Source organism: Onychomys torridus, chromosome 1 (assembly GCF_903995425.1).
Source record: "Onychomys torridus chromosome 1, mOncTor1.1, whole genome shotgun sequence".
Lineage (NCBI taxonomy): Eukaryota > Metazoa > Chordata > Mammalia > Rodentia > Cricetidae > Onychomys > Onychomys torridus.
This window is the reverse complement of record NC_050443.1, coordinates 32855918-32861679: the sequence shown is the minus strand read 5'-3', so window position 1 is coordinate 32861679 and position 5762 is coordinate 32855918. Positions and strand designations below refer to the sequence as shown.

General features: G+C 40.2%; 1 pseudogene; it reads right to left on the bottom strand.

Moving 5' to 3' along the window:
• Positions 1 to 2289: 2289 nt before the first annotated feature.
• Positions 2290 to 3159, bottom strand: LOC118594885 (annotated as a pseudogene).
• Between the last annotated feature and the right edge of the window lie 2603 nt (positions 3160 to 5762).

Here is a 5762-nt window from a genome sequence, read left to right as displayed (position 1 = left end):
GACAGCACTTGTTGTAAGTTTTATTTTTGTTGTTGATTTGAAACGTGCTGGGCAGTGGTGGTGCACTTCTTTAATCCCAGCACTCGGGAGGCAGAGCCAGGTGGATCTCTGTGAGTTCGAGGCCAGCCTGGGCTACCAAGTTCCAGAAAAGGAGCAAAGCTACCTTGTCTCAAAAAAAAAAAAAAAAAAAAAAAAGAAATGAAAGAAAAAGAAAGAAAAGAAAAGAAAAAGAAACATGCTGCCTAGGGCAACATGAAATGTCAAAGTTATTCTAGTTTGAATTCTTTTCATTGCTTAGGATAAGGACTTTTCAAGATTTTTATTAGCAGTTTTTATTTATTGTCTTGAGAACTCTCTATTTAGGGCCCATTCCCATTTTCAAATGTCAATTTGGTATTTGGACTCTTTATTTTTGAAATCTTTATATATCCCGCTTATAAATCCTCTGTCAGGTGAATAACTGGCAAAGATTATCTCCCATTCTATGGGTTTTTTTTCTTTACCTGGTTGATTGCTTCTTTAGCTGTTCAGAAGTTTTTTAGTTTTATGAACCCACTTATCGATTGTGTGGCTCAATTCCCTAGCAAATGGAGTCCTGTCCCCAAAGACAAATGCCACAGAGTCTCTCTTATCAGTGGTTCCTACCTCCCAATTCTCAGATGTACATATACAACATGGAATAACCACAAACCAGAAAAATATAAAGAGACCATATGTAGGGGGACTTAGGGGAAATAGCAGGATAGATATGTTGTGAAGTGGAAATTAGAATAATGGGGAGGGGATCTGACTGGGTAGAGGGTGGAAAGAAGAGGAGGGACATTGAACAACTAACAGGAAGGTTGTTTGTTAAGGCCTTAAGGAATTGGATTATTTTACATTTCCTTAAATTATACATAATACATTTTCATATATTAAATTATGTATGTGTATCTATTGTATAGTATATATATGAAACTATATACAAAACCTGAATATATTCGTGTACATATACATGTATACATAAAAATAAATGTATATAAACACACACACACTATATATATATACATATACATACAAACAAACATATTAAAGGAAGTTAAGCCATTTGGTCTGACAATAACTCCCACAGAACCAGTTCCAGTCATAAGAAAACCTCTTTTTGCATGGTTGGTCAGGCTAGTCCCTCTGATGCCCAAAACAATATAGATTATACATGTAACCATTAATCATTTCTTAGTGGTTGAGGGTAACCTGCTATTGCTGACGACACTTCACATAGGAGAAAGGATTCAGATGATTTGAACTTGAGCTGACCTTTTTCCTGTGGTTTGGCTTCCTGGGTTCCAGAAAATACTATAAAAACTGCCAAGAAAATGAAGCAATTAAATAGTCCTACCAAGCATCAATAATCAAGACTCAATTTAAAAATACAATGTAAACCTTCATAATTAAGTTATGGATGCTATGTACTCCTGAGAATAATGTAAATCTGACAGAAAGTCAATACAAGAGGAAATAAGTTCAATGACACTCATTGGAAATTTTTTTCATGAGGGGTTAGACAGTCACAGACAAAGAATCAGGGCAAAGACAAGGGAAGAAGAGGGAAGACATGACCATGGAATGCTAACCAAGGCAATGGGAAAGGGAGAAAATGGAGACAGTCTCTCTCTACCTTCAAGTGTGCTTGGATATTAATGTATAAAACCTGACCTTGCTCTTTCAATGCTGAAGATGGCAGATTCTTGAAGTTTAAGACTCAAATGGGTGAATGGAGATTTAGAATATGCAGTCTTAAACATGCATATTCATTTACTAAGCAATTTATATAAGGAACAGTTTAAAACCATACATATATTCTAAAATGTGAGGTTAATGAAGGAAATGGGAATTGTGGAAATTTCAATTACTTTCTCTCAACGTTTAGAAAACAACTTGTAAAAAATAGAGACATTGCTATTAAATATAGTATTCATTTAATCTTTATCACATTTAAGGTCCAAAGAAATCCTGACCTTCCCTGAACTGCCTTGAGTCTTCTTTGGAGGGTTTGTCTATAGTGGAAGCTGTCCTTACTTCAAGTGATTTCATTAAAATGTTTACATCACATAGGGATACAGTGAGGCACACATAAGGCAGCTTTATGGTGCTGCAGTAAGTTTCTGTTTAATAAGCCCCATTTCAAACAGGTTCTAGAAAATGACTATTTTCTCAATCAATTGAACAAGGTTGTGAAAATGGTTCACACAGATAAAGATCAAGTTGATATTCTAAACAACTGTGTCTGATCAAGGACACACCCAGCTACTACATCAGAGTGTTTCCTGCTCTCCATGATTTCTTGAAGAAGCCCTCTCTCTCTCTATGTTCTTCCTCGGAAGTATCCTGCATGGCTTGTTGCAAACTAATCTTGGGAGTCTGCTTCTGGAAACTGCAAGGCCTAATAGAGTCTACAAAGAAGTAAATGTTGGGGTTGGCACAGCTGTTAACACAGGACAGAAAAGTTGTAATTGCATAAACATTGCAAGGGAAAACTCTATGCAACACCACAATCCAATCTAAGATGAACCAATAGATACTGAAGGGCAGACCAAAAAGTAAGACCAGCACTGTGAGTGCAATGGCCACATACAACCTGGTCACAGGAATCCTCTGTGAGCCACAGAAGATCCTGACCAACAGGGCCAGGCTGGATCCACAAGAAACCACACATAATAGTATTACAAGTGCAGCAGTGATAAAATTATAAGTCCTGCAGGAAGAATGGTCATAAGAACTAAGTAGTAAGCCACAGCCATCTGTCGACAGGAGGCTTAACAGTAGAGAGAAAGCCCAGAGCAGTGCACACAGGACAGATGACATGTGTCTTGGTTGTTGGATCAAAGTGGGAGGTATTGAATTGAAGAAGGATACGCTCCAGGACATACGTTGTCTGAAAGCAAAGGTAGAGGAAGTCAGCCCCAGCAAGGCTGAGGATATATACAGAGAATTCATTCTGTTGCATGAGGAAGGTGTAAAGCCACAGCACTATGGTGTTTCCTGCCAGCCCAACCATGAAAATGATGACAATAAGAATGTTGATGATTGTGTACAGGTGACAGAGTGTAGGTTTTCAATGCAGTAACCTTCATTCATTGTTGTGTTGTCAATGCTCCAGGCTGGGGTGGATGGACCCATACGAGAATGTTCCACTGGTGTTCCTGCAAAGGAAATTGAGATATGAACACATGAAACTGTCAAGACCACCTAGCTATGTGGTAATATCTGCCACAGGTTAATAAGGAGGGGAAAACAGGCTAGCAGAGTTTAAGCAATTTGTCAAACCCCCAAAGTGCTTAGAAACTTCTTTTAAATCCAGTTTGTGCTATTGAGTCTATCGGCAGGCCACTGCCTCTAGTGATGCTGAGGCAGTTGATGGTCCAAGTCCAGTTGCTAAGCAACTTATGCTGTGTCAGGAAGAGACAAAATTCTGAAACTAACTGTCTTTCTGTTCCAGGGCTGAGGTTCCTTCTCTGGTGCAGGAATATGGAAGATGCTGGCACAAGCCATAGCTGCCCTCAGTGTAAGGCATCTACCAAATGGGGAAATGGAATCATGAGTGAGAGTCATGAAGGGAATGGGACTTCTTATGAGGACCTGTGTGTGAACAGTCACACTTCCTATGCTGGAAGGGTTGAGTCTTCATTTTAAAATTTGAAAACTAGAAGGCAGAGAATCCTTGGAGGACATCAAGCATCAATCTGTTTGTGATTATATCATAAGTGTCCTGTTCTCTATGGGTTACAGGGGAAAGTTAAGAACTATAAAATGAGCAAATGAACCATAAGTTCAAGGGTAGTTGAAATTTGGAGTAAATATTGTTCTGGTTGTGACTGGTACCTACATGCAAAGGCACAGGTCTCTGACATGAAAAGCATGGGCTGTGCTGCAGAGGAAGCTAGAGAGAACCTCCATTTGGGAATAGTGTCCCAACCCCTTAGAAAATTTTTGAGATCTATACATGGATGCAAACAGTCTGGAAAAGGGAACAGCATATCTGGGAGGTAGCATCATTTAGAGCTTTCTTTCCACTCCACTTCTCCATACAGACATCCTTAATAGGCTTCTATTTCTCACCTCTGAAACTAGAGACATTTGAAGAGAAGACAGCTTTTCTTTCCCACACTGGCCAAGGGTGCAGAATGAGGGCTGTTCCTGTGATTGCACTAGCTTATTCTGAATGGTACCCATGTAGAAAGCTTTGCATCACAGGATCCTTCTGGATAACTTCTTATTCTAGACAGAAGCCTTTATAAAGAAGAAATAACCTGAGAATGTCAAGACAGAGCTCCAGGCTCAGGGGAAGCATCCAGAAGACCTTACAAACTAATGTCACATAAGAGCTTTCAAGAAAATCACACAACAAACTCAGTTGTGTTCATCAAATCATACCATTCATACCATTCATTCTTGGATCCTTGACCATCACATAGGAACACAAGATTTTCATCTAGGGAACAATCTTAGGGCATCAACAGCTTAAAATAGTCAGACTGGTACTAGGTAAGCAGCTGACCCAAACACATGTGAGTGAATTAGGGTGCATGATGTGAAATTCCCAAAGATACAATCAAGGAATTATTTTAGATGAAAAAAGAAGTGGTCAACAAAAGAAACAATAAAATAACATACAATTTCATAAAGATTGAACAGTCAGTAGATCATTAATAAAAGACATGAGGGTTTGATAGATGACTCAGTGTTTAAGAGCACTGGCTGCTCTTCCAGATGTCCTCAGTTCAAATCCTAGCAGCCACATAGTGGCTAAAAACCATCTATAACAAGATATGTTGCCTTCTTCTGACAGCCAGGCATACATGAAGGCAGATCACTATACATAATAAGTAAATAGATTATTTTTTGCTTCGTAATACCTGTTCTTAATCCTTTTCTTAATATTATTATTTTATAATTAACTTAATTTCACATATCACCATGGATTCACTCATCCTTCCTCTTCCCACCCCTCAGCCCTCCTCCCCATTTCACCTTCTCCTCTGCAAGTTCTCACCTGGGGAGTCACCCCAGCCTGGTAGCCTCAGCCGAGAGAGGTCCAGTCTCCTTCTCCCTACACCAATGCTCAGGAAAGTGTCCCAGTATAGGCCCCAGGCTCCAAAAAGCCAGCTCATGCACCAAGGACAGGTCCTGGCTCCACTGCCTGGGGGCCTCCCAAACAGGTCAAGCTAGTCAACTGTCTCACTTATCCAGAGGGCCTGCTTCAGTTCCATGGGTGCTCCTCAGGCATCAGTTCACAATTCATGCATTTCAACTAGTTTGGCTATTTGTACCTGTGCTTTTTCCAATCATGGTCTCAAAAATTTTGCTCATACAGTCCCTCCTCTCTCTTTCATATTAGACTCTGGGAGCTCCACCTGGGACTCAGCCATGGATCTCTGCATCCACTTCCATCAAACACTGGATGAAAGTTCTGTCATGACAGCCAGGTTGTTTGTCCATCTGATCACCACAATAGTCTAGAGTGGAGGTACCTTTGTGGATTTCTGGGGACCTGACTAGTACTCTGATTATTCCTATTCCCCTGGGGTCTACATTCATCATGATATCTCCTTCCCCATTCTCCTACTATGCTCCTGATCAGCTAGAACCTCCTGCTCCCCTAAACTCCCTTTCCCCTGACCCTTGCCTTCCATTACCCTCCCACCCCCAGTTTGCTCATGTAGATTTCATTCATTTTTCTGTCCTTCGATGATCCCTGCATCTTTCTTAGGATCGATCCTCTT